The sequence below is a fragment of the Scyliorhinus torazame genome, chromosome 20, assembly GCF_047496885.1.
Source record: "Scyliorhinus torazame isolate Kashiwa2021f chromosome 20, sScyTor2.1, whole genome shotgun sequence".
Lineage (NCBI taxonomy): Eukaryota > Metazoa > Chordata > Chondrichthyes > Carcharhiniformes > Scyliorhinidae > Scyliorhinus > Scyliorhinus torazame.
In genome coordinates, this window is record NC_092726.1 from 109341110 (window position 1) to 109362076 (window position 20967).

The following is a 20967-nucleotide window of genomic DNA, read 5'->3' on the forward strand; positions in this document are numbered from 1 at the left end:
TCTTATTTTCTTTGATTGTAAAAAGTATATTTTTATCTAAACCTTTTTATCCAACTAAATATTGATTTTGACATGTCCTCATCTCATAGACCTGATTGCATTGCTTCCTTTGTGATGTTCAAAATGCTTTGACTTCAATAGAGGTGCTACTTTTAATTTCTGTCATTTGTCTAGTTTTATTTTCCAATTGTGTCCTCAGCTCATAATTTTGACTTTCATTTTGGCTTTGAATTAAGTTTCTCTTAGACTGATAGTCCTGGTACAAGCAAATGTTCACACCTATAACCTCGTCCATTCTTTTCCAGATCCTTACTAAGTTAGTTACTTTCAATGAAGGTGTGAGCCATTGTCTTTGGCTTCATTCAAAATCCTGTTTGTCTTGTTTGCTGAGCCTGCTTGACCAAGGATATCTGCATTTCACAATCCTTCCCTGGCTGCTTGCTGTTAACCCTTTGTGGGATATTTCCCTGTATCCTATCATGTTTCTTCCAGACCAGATATTGCCAGACTTCCATGTTTCAAATGACACATCTTTCCATATTTCAATAACACCCCATCTTGACATTTGAAACATAACTATATCATTTGGTCAATTATCCCCCTCCATCTAATTGTATTGACTTACATTTATCCCCGATCTTTCTCATTTGTATGTATGTTTTGTGATTATAAATTGTGCACCGAAATCAATTCGTAAATGTATCCATATCACAGACAACTGTCTTTTTTCGTTCTTTCCTCAAGTCCAATTACCGTGAACCATAGCCGCAGTTGCTCAGGAAGGTAACACAATTGCTATATCCGTGTTCCACTACCTCCAAAGCATTTGACTTCCTTTGGGTAGCAGCACCGTAAAAGCGTCCTCATGTCCCTTAGAAACAGCACACAACTCAGGCCATCAGTAACCAAAATGGTCTTTTGTCCATCACTGGCTGTTAAGTGTCACATTTTTCTGTCATCCAAAATTGCTTTCCGTTTCTCATCGGAATGGTAAATTATGATACCATGTACCACCCCTTGCTTCGTTAATTTAAAAGGTTCAATTGATCCTGCTTCTATCCCTGACTTCCCCACATTAATGTCTAATATTGTTCTGAACCATGTATGTCTGCCAGCCCCTGGTGTACATGAGAGAATATCTTTCTGACAAATTTCCTTCAAATCCATTTCATCTGTTATCAATTCCCTTACAACATTTGCAATACAGTATGCCAACAGTATTCACAAAACCACATCGAACTGTCATTTTTTCCAAATAAATTCTCCCTATTGTTAAATACACAGTTTTTAAAAAATTAAGTCTTATCTTAAACACATTACTAACCATGCAAATAGACCGTGTGTTACAACTTTACATATTTGCAACTGTTATTACAATTTCAATACTAAAAATAATGTACAATATCGACACATCCCTTCTCGGCTTTGGAACAAATGGTCATTATATACTAAATATGGCGTGTTAACAACATCAATGTTATTCGTGATATTCTATGCAGTTATATGAAGAAAACACACTAAACTACCACTATACCCCTCTATTAAAACATTCACACAGTTTTGAAATGCTGATCAAGATACTTGAACGGCACACATAGCCCCATTATCATACATAACAGTTCCTACTAACTTACATGACATTTCTTCCTTAATAATGTTTACAGCTCGACAATGCAATTTTGTTTGCTGCATTGGTAATAATTTTCCCGCCGTGGCATCAAGCTCCAAAATTTTTAAAACTTTTATCATTTATCATGTTGGGGTTCCTCGTCAGTCTCTGCTGTCTCCCGAGACCCTTAATAACTCCATCGCGTAGCATCTACCCCGTGGAGACCTCAGATCATCTATCAGCTGATGTCCAGTTCGAGATGTCTGACCGGAGGTTTCACTGTTCAGTAATAATTTGACATTTTGATTTGTTTCTCACCCGTAAAGTTTTCCTCCGGGCTCTTGTCATTTAATTCCCTCAAATATGTAGCCAATTGTATCATTAGTTCCCCCCCCCCCCCCCCCGCCAATCCTGTCAAAAACATTCTTCTCTGGAGTGCAGTTCTCTTCCTTCTTGTGAACTGGTTCGCCTGTTATTTACTTTTTCCATCTGCAAAATCAAATGAACAGGTTAAGGGTGGAGAGGGCTCTATTCTTTAATTTGTACTTTCTGTCTTCATTTGGATTACACAGAAGTGCCCTCTCCAGGACTTCTGGATTTCTTTTGCTACCATTTCTTTCTTTTTTCTTTTTGAACTGGTTTAATTTCCTTATCCTTTATGTCGTTCACAAAATGAAGGCCTGTTAAGCCTCCTCCTTCTGTCATTGCACCCCTGAGTGGGATTCGAAGAATCTCAAACTCCTCTTCTTTTGCTCACTCTGATCCAATCATTGAAACCTCACCCTGATACATTCCTGATATTGCTACTGCATTTACTTTAATTACTTTATTTTGATTACGACCTGATTTTTATGAAGGTAAGTTCCAAACATGCCATTATAACTTCATGATCTGTCCAATCAATGGTGCTAACGGGTTTTAATTCACTGTCTTCCCACCAATTTGTCATGTGTTTTAATCTCTAATTCAACTGTATATTTACCCAGATTCTGATCAATCTTGTCTTTACATTTTACAGCTTCACCGATTATTTTTCCTGCAGTTTTAGTTGGTAACTTCACCCAAACTTCCTCTGTGTTATCATCGTGGGCCGAAGGGCCTGTTCTGTGCTGTATTTTCTATGTTCTATGATATCAATTGTTTTAATATCTTAATTTTACTCCCTGCATTTATTTTCATCAAATCTTTTCCTGCCATCAGATTCTCATTTCCTTATACTGCTAGTAATTCTCTGAATCTAACTTATTCTCTAAAGTTCCTTCTTCAATGTATTTTACATTCTAAACATCATTATTTTTTCTGGTGTCATTCTTGTAGGGTGTAGAGGAAAGGATGGCGAGGATGATCCTGGATAAGAGCGAAAGTAACAGGGCAGGTATTATGGGAGACTTCAACTTCCAAATATTGACTGGAAAAGATATAGTTCGAGTATATTAGATGGGTCGTTTTTTGTGCAGTGTGAGCAGGAGGGTTTCCTGACACAATATGTTGACAGGCCAACAAGAGGCGAGGCCACGTTGGATTTGGGTCTGGGTAATGAAGCAGGCCAGATGTTGGATTTGGAGGTAGGAGAGCACTTAGGGGACAGTGACCACAATTCGGTGACGTTTACGTTAATGATGGAAAGGGATAAGTATACACCGCTGGGCAAGAGTTATAGCTGGGGGAAGGGCAATTATGATGCCATTAGACGTGACTTGGGGGGGATACGTTGGAGAAGTAGGCTGCAAGTGTTGGGCACACTGGATAAGTGGAGCTTGTTCAAGGATCAGCTACTGCGTGTTCTTGATAAGTATGTACCGGTCAGGCAGGGAGGAAGGCATAGAGCGAGGGAACCGTGGTTTACCAAAGAAGTGGAATCTCTGGGGCGATGGAGAGTTGCAAGGTAGCGAGGAAGGATGTAAAGAGAGAGCTAAGACGAGCAAGGAGGGGACATGAGAAGTATTTGGCAGGTAGGATCAAGGAAACCCCAAAAGCTTTCTATAGGTATGTCAGGAATAAGCGAACGACTAGGGAAAGAGTAGGACCAGTCAAGGACAGGGATGGGAAGTTGTGTGTGGAGTCTGAAGAGATAGGCGGGATACTAAATGAATATTTTTCGTCAGTATTCACTCAGGAAAAAGATAATGTGGAGGAGAATGCTGAGACCCAGGCTATTAGAATAGATGGCATTGAGGTCCGTAGGGAAGAGGTGATGGCAATTCTGGACAGGCTGAAAATAGATAAGTCCCCGGGGCCTGATGGGATTTATCCTAGGATTCTCTGGGAGGCCAGGGAAGAGATTTCTGGACCTTTGGCTTTGATTTTTATGTCATCATTGGCTGCAGGAATTGTGCCAGAGGACTGGAGGATCGCAAATGTGGTCCCTTTGTTCAAAAAGGGGACCAGAGACAACCCCGGCAACTATAGACGGTGAGCCTCACGTCTGTAGTGGGTAAAGTCTTGGAGGGGATGAAAGAGACAAGATTTATAATCATCTAGATAGGAATAATATGATCATGGATAGTCGGCATGGCTTTGTGAAGGGTAGGTCATGCCTCACAAACCTTATCGAGTTCTTTGAGAAGGTGATTGAACAGGTAGACGAGGGTAGAACAGTTGATGTGGTGTATATGAATTTATGTAAAGCGTTTGATAAGGTTCCCCACGGTAGGCTATTGGAGAAAATACGGAGGCTGGAGATTGAGGGTGATTTAGAGATGTGGATCAGAAGTTGGCTAGCTGAAAGAAGACAGAGGATGGTGGTTGATGGGAAATGTTCAGAATGGAGTTCAGTTACAAGTGGCGTACCACAAGGATGTGTTCTGGGGCCGTTGCTGTTTGTCATTTTTATCAATGACCTAGAGGAAGGCGCAGAAGGGTGGGTGAGTAAATTTGCAGACGACACTAAAGTCGGTGGTGTTGTCGACAGTGTGGCAGGATGTAGCAGGTTACAGAGGGACATAGATAAGCTGAAGAGTGGGCTGAGAGGTGGAAAATGGAGTTTAATGTAGAGAAGTGTGAGGTGATTCACTTTGGAAGGAATAACAGGAATGCGGAATATTTTGCTAATGGTAAAGTTCTTGGAAGTGTGGATGAGCAGAGGGATCTAGGTGTCCATGTCCATAGATCCCTGAAAGTTGCCACCCAGGTTGATAGGGTTGTGAAGAAGGCCTATGGAGTGTTGGCCTTTATTGGTAGAGGGATTGAGTTCCGGAGTCAGGAGGTCATGTTGCAGCTGTACAACACTCTGGTACGGCCGCATTTGGAGTATTGCGTACAGTTCTGGTCACCGCATTATAGGAAGGACGTGGAGGCTTTGGAGCGGGTGCAGAGGAGATTTATCAGAATGTTGCCTGGTTATGGAGGGAAAATCTTATGAGGAAAGGCTGATGGACTTGAGGTTGTTTTCGTGGAGAGAAGAAGGTTAACAGGAGACTTAATAGAGGTATACAAAATGATCAGGGGGTTAGATAGGGTGGACAGTGAGAGACTTCTCCCGCGGATGGAAGTGGCTGGCACGAGGGGACATAGCTTTAAACTGAGGGGTAATAGATATAGGACAGAGGTCAGAGGTAGTTTCCTTACGCAAAGAGTGGTGAGGCCGTGGAATGCCCTACCTGCTACAGTAGTGAACTCGCCAACATTGAGGGCATTTAAAAGTTTATTGGATAAGCATATGGATGATAAGGGCATGATGTAGGTTAGATGGCTTTTGTTTCGGTTCAACATCGTGGGCCGAAGGGCCTGTACTGCGCTGTATCGTTCTAAGTTTGGATACTGTCGGTTGTGGGGATAGCCTATCAGGGGAAAACAGCAGCAGCCAGAGCAGTGGCACCACGGCTGGCTCTGATGTTCAGAAGGGAGGGTCAAAGCGCAGAAGAATAATAGTAATAGGGGACTCTATAGTCAGGGGCACAGATAGGCGCTTCTGTGGACATGAAAGAGACTCCAGGATGGTATGTTGCCTCCCTGGTGCCAGGGTCCAGGATGTCTCCGAACGGGTAGAGGGCATCCTGAAGGGGGAGGGCAAACAGGCAGAGGTCGTTGTACATATTGGTACTAACGATATAGGCAGGAAGGGGCATGAGGTCCTGCAGCAGGAGCTCAGGGAGCTAGGCAGAAAGTTAAAAGACAGGACCTCGAGGGTTGTAATCTAGGGATTACTCGCTGTGCCACTTGCCAGTGAGGCTAGAAATAGGAAGATAGAGCAGCTAAACACCTGGCTAAACAGCTGGTGTAGGAGGGAGGGTTTCCATTATCTGGACCACTGGGAGCTCTTCCGGGGCAGGTGTGACCTGTATAAGAAGGACGGGTTGCATCTAAACCGGAGAGGCATAAATATCCTGGCCGCGAGGTTTGTTAGTGTCACACGGGAGGGTTTAAATTAGTATGGCAGGGGGTGGGCACGGGAGCAATAGGTCAGAAGGTGAGAGCATTGAGGGAGAACTAGGGAATAGGGACAGTGTGGCTCTGAGGCAGAGCAGACAGGGAGAAGTTGCTGAACACAGCGGGTCTGGTGGCCTGAAGTGCATATATTTTAATGCAAGAAGTATTACGGGTAAGGCAGATGAACTTTGAGCTTGGATTTGTACTTGGAACTATGATGTTGTTGCCATTGCAGAGACCTGGTTGCGGGAAGGGCAGGATTGGCAGCTAAACGTTCCAGGATTTAGATGTTTCAGGCGGGATAGAGGGGGATGTAAAAGGGGAGGCGGAGTTGCGCTACTGGTTCGGGAGAATATCACAGCTGTACTGCGAGAGGTCACCTCAGAGGGCAGTGAGGCTATATGGGTAGATATCAGGAATAAGAAGGGTGCAGTCACAATGTTGGGGGTTTACTACAGGCCTCCCAACAGCCAGCGGGAGATAGAGGAGCAGATAGGTAGACAGATTTTGGAAAAGAGTAAAAACAACAGGGTTGTGGTGATGGGAGACTTCAACTTCCCCAATATTGACTGGGACTCACTTAGTGCCAGGGGCTTAGACGGGGCGGAGTTTGTAAGGAGCATCCAGGAGGGCTTCTTCAAACAATATGGAGACAGTCCAACTAGGGAAGGGGCGGTACTGGACCTGGTATTGGGGAATTAGCCCGGCCAGGTGGTAGATGTTTCAGTAGGGGAGCATTTTGGTAACAGTGACCACAATTCAGTAAGTTTTAAAGTACTGGTGGACAAGGATAAGAGTGGTCCGAGGATGAATGTGCTAAATTGGGGGAAGGCTAATTATAACAATATTAGGCGGGAACTGAAGAACATAGATTGGGGGTGGATGTTTGAGGGCAAATCAACATCTGACATGTGGGAGGCTTTCAAGTGGCAGTTGAAAGGAATTCAGGACCGGCATGTTCCTGTGAGGGAGAAGGATAAATACGGCAATTTTCGGGAACCTTGGATGACGAGAGATATTGTAGGCCTCGTCAAAAAGAAAAAGGAGGCATTTGTCAGGGCTAAAAGGCTGGGAACAGACAAAGCCTGCGTGGAATATAAGGAAAGTAGGGAGGAACTTAAGCAAGGAGTCAGGAGGGCTAGAAGGGGTGATGAAAAGTCATTGGCAAATAGGGTTAAGGAAAATCCCAAGGCTTTTTACACGTACATAAAAAGTAAGAGGCTAGCCAGGGAAAGGGTTGGTCCACTGAAGGATAGGCAAGGGAATCTATGTGTGGAGCCAGAGGAAATGGGCGAGGTACTAAATGAATACTTTGCATCAGTATTCACCAAAGAGAATAAATTGGTAGATGTTGAGTCTGGAGAAGGGTGTGTAGATAGCCTGGGTCACATTGAGATCCAAAAAGACGAGGTGTTGGGTGTCTTAAAAAATATTAAGGTAGATACGTCCCCAGGGCCTGATGGGATCTACCCAGAATACTGAAGGAGGCTGGAGAGGAAATTGCTGAGGCCTTGACAGGTTTAATCCGGACAAATGTGAGGTACTGCATTTTGGAAGGTCTAATGCAGGTAGGGAATATACAGTGAATGGTAGAACCCTGAAGAGTAATGAAAGTCAGAGAGGTCTAGGAGTACAGGTCCACAGGTCACTGAAAGGGGCAACTCAGGTGGAGAAGGTAGTCAAGAAGGCATACGACATGCTTGCCTTCATTGGCCGGGGCATTGAGTATAAGAATTGGCAAGTCATGTTGCAGCTGTATAGAACCTTAGTTAGGCCACACTTGGAGAATAGTGTTCAATTCTGGTCGCCACACTACCAGAAGGATGTGGAGGCTTTAGAGAGGGTGCAGAAGAGATTTACCAGAATGTTGCCTGGTATGGAGGGCATTAGCTATGAGGAGCGGTTGAATAAACTCGGTTTGTTCTCACTGGAACGAAGGCGGTTGAGGGGAGACCTGATAGAGGTATACAAAATTATGAGGGGCATAGACAGAGTGGATAGCCAGAGGCTATTCCCCAGGGTAGAGGGGTCAATTACTGGAAGGCATAGGTTTAAGGTGAGAGGGGCAAGGTTTAGAGTAGATGTACGAGGCAAGTTTTTTACGCAGAGGGTAGTGGGTGCCTGGAACTCGCTACCGGAGGAGGTGGTGGAAGCAGGGACGATAGTGACATTTAAGGGGCATCTTGACAAATACATGAATAGGATGGGAATAGAAGGATACGGACCCAGGATGTGTAGAAGATTGTAGTTTAGTCGGGCAGCATGGTCGGAACGGGCTTGGAGGGCCGAAGGGCCTGTTCCCGTGCTGTACATTTCTTTGTTTGTTATGTTCTATGTTGTGCTCAACGGGCAATAGGACCCTGCGGAGCTATGCAGTGTCATTTTCAATGCTCTATTTCAAAGCCTGCAAGCAGTTGACTGCTGGCCAGTACAAACTCTTTATCTGTTTATTTTAAGCCTAATTTAGTTCCGAACATACTGATTTACCTCATAATACTGATCACATTTCTACCTGCCATTTATAACTTCCAATTGATGTGAAACTCGGTTTTGCAAAATACAACATGTTTTTAAAAATACAAACACCAAAGGAAATTCACAATTCCTTATTAGACATACACACACTCATTCATCCACTCAGATCTTGGATCTCTACTTTGTAGGGTTTCACAAATCCTTATTAAACACACACTAATTTATCCACTGAGGTCTTGGATCTCTATATTGTAGGATCTTAGTTACTTTTAACAAAAATTGAGACCCCCTCCATGCTGATAAAGTTTCACTTATGCAGGAGTTTTTTGCCTCTGTTAATTTCTTCCACTCTAGTTTCATTGCTTCAACTCTCTTGACCGTGTTTCAGAGCAAGAGGATTATTCTAATCTCCATTTTTCGGCATTCTAAGTTCTGTTCCTGGTTTTCCCTTTCAGTTGCAATCTGAAATTAAGGATAAGTACCCTTTCTGGGCCCTATCCAAGGCTGACTAAGGCACTATCTTACTCTTTTAGTTAAGGGTCGATTGGTTATTGGTCTCTAAATATTCTAGGCGTCCCCTATTTCTCTAGGCTTTAACCTCACAATCTGCCTTACTCTAGGGATGATTTATTTTGGCCTCATTTTACCAGTAATGGATGCAAGATTTTTAGTGCTGTCACCAAGATGTCTCGCAGACTTTATCTCAGGGCCAGCACCTTCTAGTCTGCTGATTTTACAAACCCAACCTGAGTTTCAGTCCTCTCGATCCACAGAATATCCTTACAAAAGTTAATCACTCATGACTTTCCAAACTAAACTCGGCAGGTAAAGTCTGACTCACCCATAGACCAGAAACGTCTAATATTCTAGCCTTTGTGCCGGTGAGAAACTTCGAATATTGTAACCCTTTCTTGGGAACTAGAAACTTCTAATATTCTAGCCCCGATTCTGCTCACCTAGAAATTCTAATATTCTAGCCTCGCTTTACCTAGAAACTTCTAACATTCTAGGCCTCCACGCTGGATGCCATGGAGAAAGCAAAACATCCGGCTGGGCGCAATTCACACGGTGTTAACACGACGGGTGCAATCTAGAAAATACAGCAACCTGCTAGGCGTAATTAACACGGTTTTAATAAAACGTCCCTGTTCGGGCGCCATGTTTTTGAAAACTCACCACTATTCTTAGAAGTCCCCCTATACCGAAAATGGGCGACATTCTAAATGGAAATCAGGGATTCTCATTCCCTGACTCCGATGCAAGCTTCAGTGGGTGCTATTCAGATCAAACTATATTTTCAAGTTATCCCCCGGTATAACCCATACCTTCACCGAAGATATCGTGTACTTACCACTTAGCAACATCGATCCTGGGTCCCGCATTGCTAAGTTAGTAAAGTAGACTAATAACCACTGTTTCAGGTTAAAACTTTTAAGTTATTTTTTTTTCTATGTTTAAAATATGCAATCACTGTCTTTACAGAAAAGTAAAAAGATCTTGCTGCTGGATTCTTCTGGTTGGTTGAAGGGACCTTCAGGGCCAACTTGACAATCAATCTTCTTTAAAGTCTGGTCTTCGTTAGATGTATCAGCTATTTTAGCTGGGCTGCTCTACCCTGTCCATTTCCCATGACCGAGCTGACTGTGACTAGCAGCTTGTTCCTTCTCTGCTTCTCTCTCTCTCCCTCTCTGAGCTCTGGTTGTCGTTCTGGTTCTCCTTCTGCTGCCCTGGTCTCTTGGTTTATGTTCGCTTTCTAACAATTAAGTTTTTATGATGTTATTGTAAAGTAACTCTTATTTTCTTTGATTGTAAAAAGTATCTTTTGATCTAATCCTTTTAATCCAACTAAATATTGATTTTGACGTGACCTCATCTCATAGACCTGATTACATTGTTTCGTTTGTGATGTTCAAAATGCTTTGATTTCAATAGGTGTTACTTTTAATTCCTGTCATTTCTCTAGTTTTATTTTCCAATTGTGTCCTCAGCTCATAATTTTGACTTAGATTTTGGCTTTGAATTAAGTATCTCTTAGACTGATAAACCTGGTATTGGCAAATTTTCACACCTAGAACCTCATCCATTCATTTCCAGATCCTTACTAAGTTAGTTACTTTCAACGAAGGCGCGAGCCATTGTTCTTGGCTTCATTCAAAATCCTGTTTGTCTTGTTTGCTCAGCCTGCTTGACCAAGGATATCTGCATTTTACAATCCTTCCCTGGCAGCTGCTGTTAACCCTTTGTGGGATCTTTCCCTGTATCCTATCATGTTTCTCTCAGACCAGATATTGCCAGACTTTTATGTTTCAAATGACACATCTTTCCATATTTCAATAACAGGAGAGAGTGTGCAGTGAGATTAGTTTGGGATTGGTACAGGGCTGTGGGGAGAGAGCGAGGATGTGAGATTAGTTGGTGATTTATACAGGGCTATTGGGAGTGAGTGGGCAGTGAGATTAGATTGGGATTGATACAGGGTTATGGGGAGAGAGCAGGGTAGTGATATTAGTTTGGGGATTAACACAGGGCAATGTGGAGTGAGTGAGGCAGTTACATTAGTTTGGGGGTTGACACAGGGCCTTAGTGGGAGAGTGGGCAGTGAGATTAGTTTGGGGATTGACACAGGGCTATGTGGTGAGAGTGAGGCAGTGATATTAGTTTGGGGATTGATACAGGGCTATGGTGGGTGAGTGGGCTGTGATATTAGTTTGGGAATGGACACTGCGCTATGGAGAGGGGTGGATAAGTTTGGGGATTGACACAGGGCTATGGAGAGTGTGGGGCAGTGGAAATAGGTTGGTGATTGATACAGGGCAATGTCGAGAGTGGGGCAGTGGGATTAGTTTGAGGTTTGATTAAGGGCTATGGGGAGAGAGTTGGATAGTGGGATTAGTTTGGGGTATTGCTGTAGGGCTATGGGGAGAGAGTGGGGGCAGTGGGAATAGTTTGGGGAGTGATACAGGGTTACAGGGAGTGAGTGGGGCAGTGGGATTACTTTGGGGATTGACACAGTTCTTTGGGGAGAGTGGGATTAGTTTGGGTGTTGACCCAAGGCTGCGGGGAGAGTGGGGCAGTGAAATAAGTTTGGGATTGATACAGGGCAATGGGGCGAGAGCCGGGCAATGGGATTTGTTTGCGGATTGACACATTGTTTTGAGGAGTGAATGGGGCAGTGAGATTAGTTTGGGGATTGATACAGGGCTATGCGGAGAGAGTTGGGCAGTGGGATTAGCTCGGCGATTGATACATTGCTATGGAGAGAGAGTGAGACAGTGAGATTAGTTTTGGGATTGACACAGCTTGGGGGAGACGGATTTCGTTTGGGGATTGACACAGGCCATTGGGGAGAGTGGGACAGTCAGATTAAGTTGGGAATTGATAACGGCGCACGTGGCACAATGGTTAGAACTACAGCCTACGGCACTGAGCAACGGCCCTGGGTCACTGTCCGTGTGGAGTTTGCACATTCCCTCGGTGTCTGCCTGGGCTTCACCCCCACAACTCAAAGATATGCAGGGCAGGTGGATTGGCCACGCTAAATTGCCCCTTAATTGGAAAAATAATGAGAATTGGGCACTCTAAATTTAAACAAAAAAATTGGGGGAAATTATAGAGGGACCTGGGGAGAGAGCTGACAGTGTGATTAGTTTCGGAATCGATGGACGGCTATGGAGAGAGTGGGCAGTGGGATGAGTTTGGAGATTGATACTGGGCTACGGGGAGGGTGGGATTAGTTTGGGGATTGACACCGTGCTATGGGAGGGTGGGGCAGTGGGGTTATTTTGAGTATTGATACATGGCAATGGGGAGAGAACAGGGCAGTGAGATTAGTTTGAGGATTGATACGTGGCAATGTGGAGAGAGTTGGGCAGTGATTTTAGTTTGGAGATTGACACAGGACTATGGGGAACTGATATTAGTTTGGGGATTGACACAGGGCTACGGGGAGAATGGGATCAGTTTAGGAGTGACTCAGAACTGTAGGGAGAGTGGGCTTAGTTTGGGATTGACCAAGGACTGTGGGGAGTGTGGGATTAGTTTAGGATTGAAACAGGGCTATGTGGAGAGTGGGGCAGTGAGAGGTAGAGCAGCGGAGGGTCAATCGGCTGATAGAGAGATCGCTGGACTGTCCTACAAGAAAACGGGGCTCCCCACAGCCAGCACTGTCAGTGCTCCCCACACAGTCAGCACTGTCAGTGCTCCCCCACACATCCAGCACTGTCAGTGCTCCCCCACACAGCCACACGGTCAGTGCTCCCCCACACCGCCAGCACTGTCAGTGCTCCTCACACACAGCCAGCACTGTCAGAGCTCCCCTCACACAGCCAGCACTGTCAGTGCTCCCCACAGCCAGCACTGTCAGTGCTCCCCCACACAGTCAGCACTGTCAGTGCTCCCACCACATAGCCACACGGTCAGTGCTCCCCAACACAGCCAGCACTGTCAGTGCTCCCCCACACAGCCAGCAATGTCAGTGCTCCCTCCACACAGCCAGCACTGCCAGTGCTCCCCCACACAGCCACACGGTCAGTGCTACCCACACAGTCAGCACTGTCAGTGCTCCCCCTCACAACCAGCACTGTCAGTGCTCCCCACCACACAGCCACACGGTCAGTGCTCCTCCACACAGCCAGCACTGTCAGTGCTCCCACCACACAGCCAGCACTGTCAGTGCTCCCCCTCACAACCAGCACTGTCAGTGCTCCCCACCACACAGCCACACGGTCAGTGCTCCTCCACACAACCAGCACTGTCAGTGCTCCCACCACACAGCCAGCATTGTCAGTTCTCCGCCCACACAACCAGCACTGTCAGTGCTCCCCACACAGTCAGCACTGCCAGTGCTCCCCCTCACATCCAGCACTGTCAGCGCTCCCCACACAGTCAGCACTGTCAGTGCTCCCCCACACAGCCAGCACTGTCAGTGCTCCCCACACAGTCAGCACTGCCAGTGCTCCCCCTCACATCCAGCACTGTCAGTGCTCCCCACACAGTCAGCACTGTCAGTGCTCCCCACACAGTCAGCACTGTCAGTGCTCCCCCACACAGTCAGCACTGTCAGTGCTCCCCCACACAGTCAGCACTGTCAGTGCTCCCCACACAGCCAGCACCGTCAGTGCTCCCCACACAGCCAGCACTGTCAGTGCTCCCCGCACAACCAGCACTGTCAGTGCTCCCCCACACAACCGGCACTGTCAGTGCTCCCCACACAGCCACCACTGTGACTGCACCCCCCACACAGCCAGCACTGTCAGTGCTCCCCCACACAGCCAGCACTGTCAGTGCTCCCCACACAACCAGCACTGTCAGTGCTCCCCCACACAACCGGCACTGTCAGTGCTCCCCACACAGCCACCACTGTCACTGCTGCCCCCACACAGCCAGCACTGTCAGTGCTCCCCCACACAGCCAGTACTGTAACTGCTCCCCCACACAGCCAGCACTGCCAGTTCTCCCCCACACAGCCAGCACTGTCAGCGCTCCCCCCACACAGCCAGCACTGTCAGTGCTCCCCCACACAACCAGCACTGTCAGTGCTCCCCACACAGTCAGCACTGTCAGTGCTCCCCACACAGCCACCACTGTCACTGCTCCCCCCACACAGCCAGCACAGTCAGTGCTCCCCCACACAGCCAGCACTGTCAGTGCACCCCACACAACCAGCACTGTCAGTGCTCCCCCACACAAGAAGCACTGTCAGTGCTCCCCACACAGCCACCACTGTCACTGCTGCCCCCACACAGCCAGCACTGTCAGTGCTCCCCCACACAGCCAGCACTGTCAGTGCTCCCCACACAACCAGCACTGTCAGTGCTCCCCCACACAACCGGCACTGTCAGTGCTCCCCACACAGCCACCACTGTCACTGCTGCCCCCACACAGCCAGCACTGTCAGTGCTCCCCCACACAGCCAGTACTGTAACTGCTCCCCCACACAGCCAGCACTGCCAGTTCTCCCCCACACAGCCAGCACTGACAGCGCTCCCCCCACACAGCCAGCACTGTCAGTGCTCCCCCACACAACCAGCACTGTCAGTGCTCCCCACACAGTCAGCACTGTCAGTGCTCCCCACACAGCCACCACTGTCACTGCTCCCCCCACACAGCCAGCACTGTCAGTGCTCCCCCACACAGCCAGCACTGTCAGTGCTCCCCACACAACCAGCACTGTCAGTGCTCCCCCACACAAGAGGCACTGTCAGTGCTCCCCACACAGCCACCACTGTCACTGCTGCCCCCACACAGCCAGCACTGTCAGTGCTCCCCCACACAGCCAGCACTATCAGTGCTCCCCCACACAGCCAGTACTGTCACTGCTCCCCCACACAGCCAGCACTGCCAGTTCTCCCCCACACAGCCAGCACTGTCAGCGCTCCCCCCACACAGCCAGCACTGTCAGTGCTCCCCCACACAACCAGCACTGTCAGTGCTCCCCACACAGTCAGCACTGTCAGTGTTCCCCACACAGCCAGCACTGTCAGTGCTCCCCCACACAACCAGCACTGTCAGTGCTCCCCCACACAGCCAGCACTGTCAGTGTTCCCACCACAACCAGCACTGTTAGTTCTCCCCCCACAGCCAGCACTGCCACTTCTCCCCCCACAGCCAGCACAACCAGTGCTCCGCCCCCCACAGCCAGCACTGTCAGTGCTGCCCCCACACAGCCAGCACTGTCAGTGCTCCCCACACAGCCACCACTGTCACTGCTCCCCCACACAGCCAGCACTGTCAGTGCTCCCCCACACAGCCAGCACTGTCAGTGCTCCCCCACACAGCCAGCACTGTCAGTGCTCCCCACAGCATGCACTGCTAGTGCTCCCACGGCCAGTGCTCCACCGCACATCCAGCACTGTCAGTGCTCCCCCACACAGCCAGTACTGTCAGTGCTACCCCCACTCAGCCAGCACTGTCAGTGCTCCCCCACACAACCAGCACTGTCAGTGCTCCCACCACACTGCCAGCACTGTCAGTGCTCCTCCACAGAGCCAGCACTGTCAGTGCTCCCCGACACAGCCAGCACTGTCAGTGCTCCCACCACACAGCCAGCACTGACAGTACCCCCCCTTTGCCAGCGCTCCCCCAGAGCCACACCCCTACCACAGCCAGCACTTCCAGTGCTACAGTCCTCCCACATCCCGCACTGCCAGTGCTCCCCATAGCCAGCATTGCCAGTGCTCCCCATCCAGCCAGCACAGCCTGTGCTTCCGCACCGCCAGCACTGCCAGTGCTCCTCACAGCCAACAATGTCAGTGCTCCCACACAGCCAGTAATGCCAGTGCACCCTCCACAGCCAGCACTGCCATTTCTCCCCACAGCCATCACTGCCACTGCTTCCCTCACAGCCAGCACTACTAGTTCTCCCCTCCCAATAACCATCACTGCCAGCGCTCCAACACCCAGCCAGCTTTGCCAGTGCTCCCCACAGCCAGAACTGCCTGTGCACCCCCCACACAGCCAGCACTGCCAGTGTTCCCCCACACAGTCAGCACTGCCATTGCTCCCCCTACAGCCAGCACTGCGAGTGCTCCCCCAGAGCCAGCACTGCCAGTCCTGCCAAACAGCCAGCACTGCCTGTGGTCCCTGCTGCCAGCACTGTCAGTCCTCATCCCCACAGCCAGCACTGCCAGTGTTCTCCCTACACAACCAGCCCTGTCAGTGCTCTCACCACACAGCCAGCACTGCCAGTGCTCCCCCACACAGCCAGCACTGTCAGTGCTCCCCACACACAGCCAGCACTGCCAGTGCTCCCCCACACAGCCAGCACTGTCAGTGCTCCCCACACACAGCCAGCACTGACAGTGCTCCCACCACACAGCCAGCACTGCCAGTGCACCCCAAACAAAGCCAGCACTGTCAGTGCTCCCGCCACACAGACAGCACTGTCAGTGCTCCTCCGCACAGCCAGTACTGTCAGTGCGCTCCCCACACAGCCAGCACTGTCAGTGCTCCCCCACACAGCAGGCCCTGTGAGGGCTCCCACCACACAGCCAGCACTGCCAGTGATCCCCACACAGCCAGTAATGCCAGTGCTCCCCACAGCCAGTACTACCAGTGCTCTCCGCAACGCCAGCACTGCCAGTGCTCTCCCCACATCAAGCACTGCCAGTGCTCCCCCAGAGCCAGCACTGTCAGTGCTCCACCGCACTGCCAGCACTTCCAGTGCTCCAAACATCCAGCAATGCCAGTGCTACCACAGCCAGCACGCCCAGTGCTCTGACCACAACCAGCACTGCCAGTACTCCCGCAACACCCAGCACTGCCAGTGCTGCACCGCACTTCCAGGACATCCAGTGCTCCCCACAGCATGCACTGCTAGTGCTCCCACTGCCAGTGCTCCACCGCACATCCAGCACTGCCAGTGCCCCCAAGAGCCAGCACTGCCTGTGCTCCACCGCACAGACAGCACTGCCAGAGCTCCACCGCACTGCCAGCACTTCCAGTGCTCCCCACAGCATACACTGCTAGTGCTCCCACGGCCAGTGCTCCACCGCACATCCAGCACTGTCAGTGCTCCCCCACACAGCCAGTACTGTCAGTGCTCCCACCACACTGCCAGCACTGTCAGTGCTCCTCCACAGAGCCAGCACTGTCAGTGCTCCCACCACACAGCCAGCACTGACAGTACCCCCCCTTTGCCAGCGCTCCCCCAGAGCCACACCCCTACCACAGCCAGCACTTCCAGTGCTACAGTCCTCCCACATCCCGCACTGCCAGTGCTCCCAGAGCCAGCATTGCCAGTACTCCCCAGCCAGCCAGCACAGCCTGTGCTTCCGCACCGCCAGCACTGCCAGTGCTCCTCAAAGCCAACAATGTCAGTGCTCCCCACACAGCCAGCACTTCCAGTGCTCCCACACAGCCAGTAATGCCAGTGCACCCTCCACAGCCAGCACTGCCGTTTCTCCCCACAGCCATCACTGCCACTGCTTCCCTCACAGCCAGCACTACTAGTTCTCCCCTCCCAATAACCATCACTGCCAGCGCTCCAACACCCAGCCAGCTTTGCCAGTGCTCCCCACAGCCAGAACTGCCTGTGCACCCCCCCACACAGCCAGCACTGCCAGTGTTCCCCCACACAGTCAGCACTGTCATTGCTCCCCCTACAGCCAGCACTGCGAGTGCTCCCCCAGAGCCAGCACTGCCAGTCCTGCCAAACAGCCAGCACTGCCAGTTCCCCCCCACACAGCCAGCACTGCCTGTGGTCCCTACTGCCAGCACTGTCAGTCCTCATCCCCACAGCCAGCACTGCCAGTGTTCTCCCTACACAACCAGCCCTGTCAGTGCTCTCACCACACAGCCAGCACTGCCAGTGCTCCCCCACACAGCCAGCACTGTCAGTGCTCCCCACACACAGCCAGCACTGCCAGTGCTCCCCCACACAGCCAGCACTGTCAGTGCTCCCCACACACAGCCAGCACTGTCAGTGCTCCCACCACACAGCCAGCACTGCCAGTGCACCCCAAACAAAGCCAGCACTGTCAGTGCTCCCGCCACACAGCCAGCACTGTCAGTGCTCCCCCGCACAGCCAGCACTGTCAGTGCGCTCCCCACACAGCCAGCACTGTCAGTCCTCCCCCACACAGCAGGCCCTGTGAGGGCTCCCACCACACAGCCAGCACTGCCAGTGATCCCCACACAGCCAGTAATGCCAGTGCTCCCCACAGCCAGTACTACCAGTGCTCTCCGCAACGCCAGCACTGCCAGTGCTCTCCCCACATCAAGCACTGCCAGTGCTCCCCCAGAGCCAGCACTGTCAGTGCTCCACCGCACTGCCAGCACTTGCAGTGCTCCAAACATCCAGCAATGCCAGTGCTACCACAGCCAGCACGCCCAGTGCTCTGACCACAACCAGCACTGCCAGTACTCCCGCAACACCCAGCTCTGCCAGTGCTGCACCGCACTGCCAGGACATCCAGTGCTCCCCACAGCATGCCCTGCTAGTGCTCCCACTGCCAGTGCTCCAACGCACATCCAGCACTGCCAGTGCCCCCAAGAGCCAGCACTGCCTGTGCTCCACCGCACAGCCAGCACTGCCAGAGCTCCACCGCACTGCCAGCACTTCCAGTGCTCCCCACAGCATGCACTGCTAGTAATCCCACGGCCAGTGCTCCACCGCACATCCAGTACTGTCAGTGCTCCCCCCACACAGCCAGTACTGTCAGTGCTCCCACCACACTGCCAGCACTGTCAGTGCTCCTCCACAGAGCCAGCACTGACAGTGCTCCCCACACAGCCAGCACTGTCTGTGCTCCCAGACACAGCCAGCACTGTCTGTGCTCCCACCACACAGCCAGCACTGACAGTACCCCCCCCTTTGCCAGCGCTCCCCCAGAGCCACACCCCTACCACAGCCAGCACTTCCAGTGCTACAGTCCTCCCACATCCCGCACTTCCAGTGCTCCCCAGAGCCAGCATTGCCAGTGCTCCCCATCCAGCCAGCACAGCCTGTGCTTCCGCACCGCCAGCACTGCCAGTGCTCCTCACAGCCAACAATGCCAGTGCTCCCACAGCCAGCACTGTCAGTGCACCCACCACACAGCCAGCACTGCCAGTGCTCCCACACAGACAGTAATGCCAGTGCACCCTCCACAGCCAGCACTGCCATTTCTCCCCACAGCCATCACTGCCACTGCTTCCCTCACAGCCAGCACTACTAGTTCTCCCCTCCCAATAACCATCACTGCCAGCGCTCCAAAACCCAGCCCGCTTTGCCAGTGCTCCCCACAGCCAGAACTGCCTGTGCACCCCCCACACAGCCAGCACTGCCAGTGTTCCCCCACACAGTCAGCACTGCCATTGCTCCCCCTACAGCCAGCACTGCGAGTGCTCCCCCACAGCCAGCACTGCCAGTCCTCCCCAAACAGCCAGCACTGCCAGTTCCCCCACACACAGCCAGCACTGCCAGTGCTCGCCCAACACAACCAGCACTGGCAGTGCCCACCACACAGCCAGCACTGTCAGTGCTCCCACCACAGAGCGAGCAATGTCAGTGCTCCCCCGCACAGCCAGCACTGCCTGTGCTCCCCCCAACAGACAGCACTGTCAGTGCTCTCACCACACAGCTAGCACTGCCAGTGATCCCCCACACAGGCAGCATTGGCAGTGCTCCCACCACACGGCCAGCACCTTCAGTGCTCCCCCACACAGCCAGCACTGTCAGTGCTCCCCACAGCCAGAACTGTCAGTGCACCCACCACACAGCCAGCACTGCCAGTATTCCCCCTCACAGCCAGCGCTGCTAATGCTCCCCGACAGCCGGCACAGCCTGTGCTCACACAGGCAACACTGCCAGTGCTTCCCTAGTATCCAGCACTGCCAGTGCTCCCACAGCCATCACCGACAGTGCTCCCAGCACCGCCAGCACTGCCAGTGCTCCACCCACAGCCAGCACCGCCAGTACAACCCACAGCCAGCACTTCCAGTGCTCTCCCCACATCTAGCACTGCCAGTGCTCCCCACAGCCAGCAATGTCAGTGCACCCCCACAGCGAGCACTGCCAGTGCTCACCCCACACAACCAGCACTCTCAGTGCCCCCCCCACCCCACAGCCAGCACTGTCAGTGTTCCCACCACACAGCCAGCACTGTCAGTGCACCCTACACACAGCCAGCACTGTCAGTGCTCCCACCACACAGCAAGAACTGTCAGTACTACCCCCAACAGACAGCACTGTCAGTGCTCCCACCACACGGTCAGCACTGCCAGTGCTCCCCACACACAGCCAGCACTGCCAGTGCCCGCCCCACATTTAGCACTGCCAGCGCTCCCCACAGCCAGCACTGTCCGTACACCCAAACAACGATCACTGCCAGTGCTCAACCCACACAACCAGCACTGTCAGTGCACCCCCACAGCGAGCACTGCCAGTGCTCACCCCACACAGCCATCACTGTCAGTACTACCCCCAACAGACAGCACTGTCAGTGCTCCCACCACACAGCCAGCAATGCCACTGCTCCCACAGCCAGCACTGTCAGTACACCCCCACAATGATTACTGCCAGTGCTCATCCCACACAACCAGCACTGTCAGTGCACCACCACAGCGTCCACTGCCAGTGCTCACCCCACACAACCAGCACTGTTAGTGCTCCCACCACACAGCCAGCACTGTCAGTGCTCCCACCACACGGCCAGCACTGCCAGTGCTCCCCCACACAGGCAGCATTGGCAGTGCGTCCACCACACATCCAGAACTGCCAGTGCTCCCCCACACAGCCATCACTGTCAGTGCTCCCCCACACAGCCAGCACTGCCAGTGCTCCACCGCAATGCCAGCACTTCCAGTGCTCCCCCACAGCATGCACTGCTAGTGCTCCCCACAGTCAGCACTGTCAGTGCTCCCACCACACAGCTAGCCCTGTCAGTGCTCCCCCAACACAGCCAGCACTGTCAGTGCTCCCACCACACAGCCAGCACTGTCAGTGCATCCTACACACAGCCAGCACTGTCAGTGCTCCCACCACACAGCCAGCACTGTCAGTACTACCCCCAACAGACAGCACTGTCTGTGCTCCC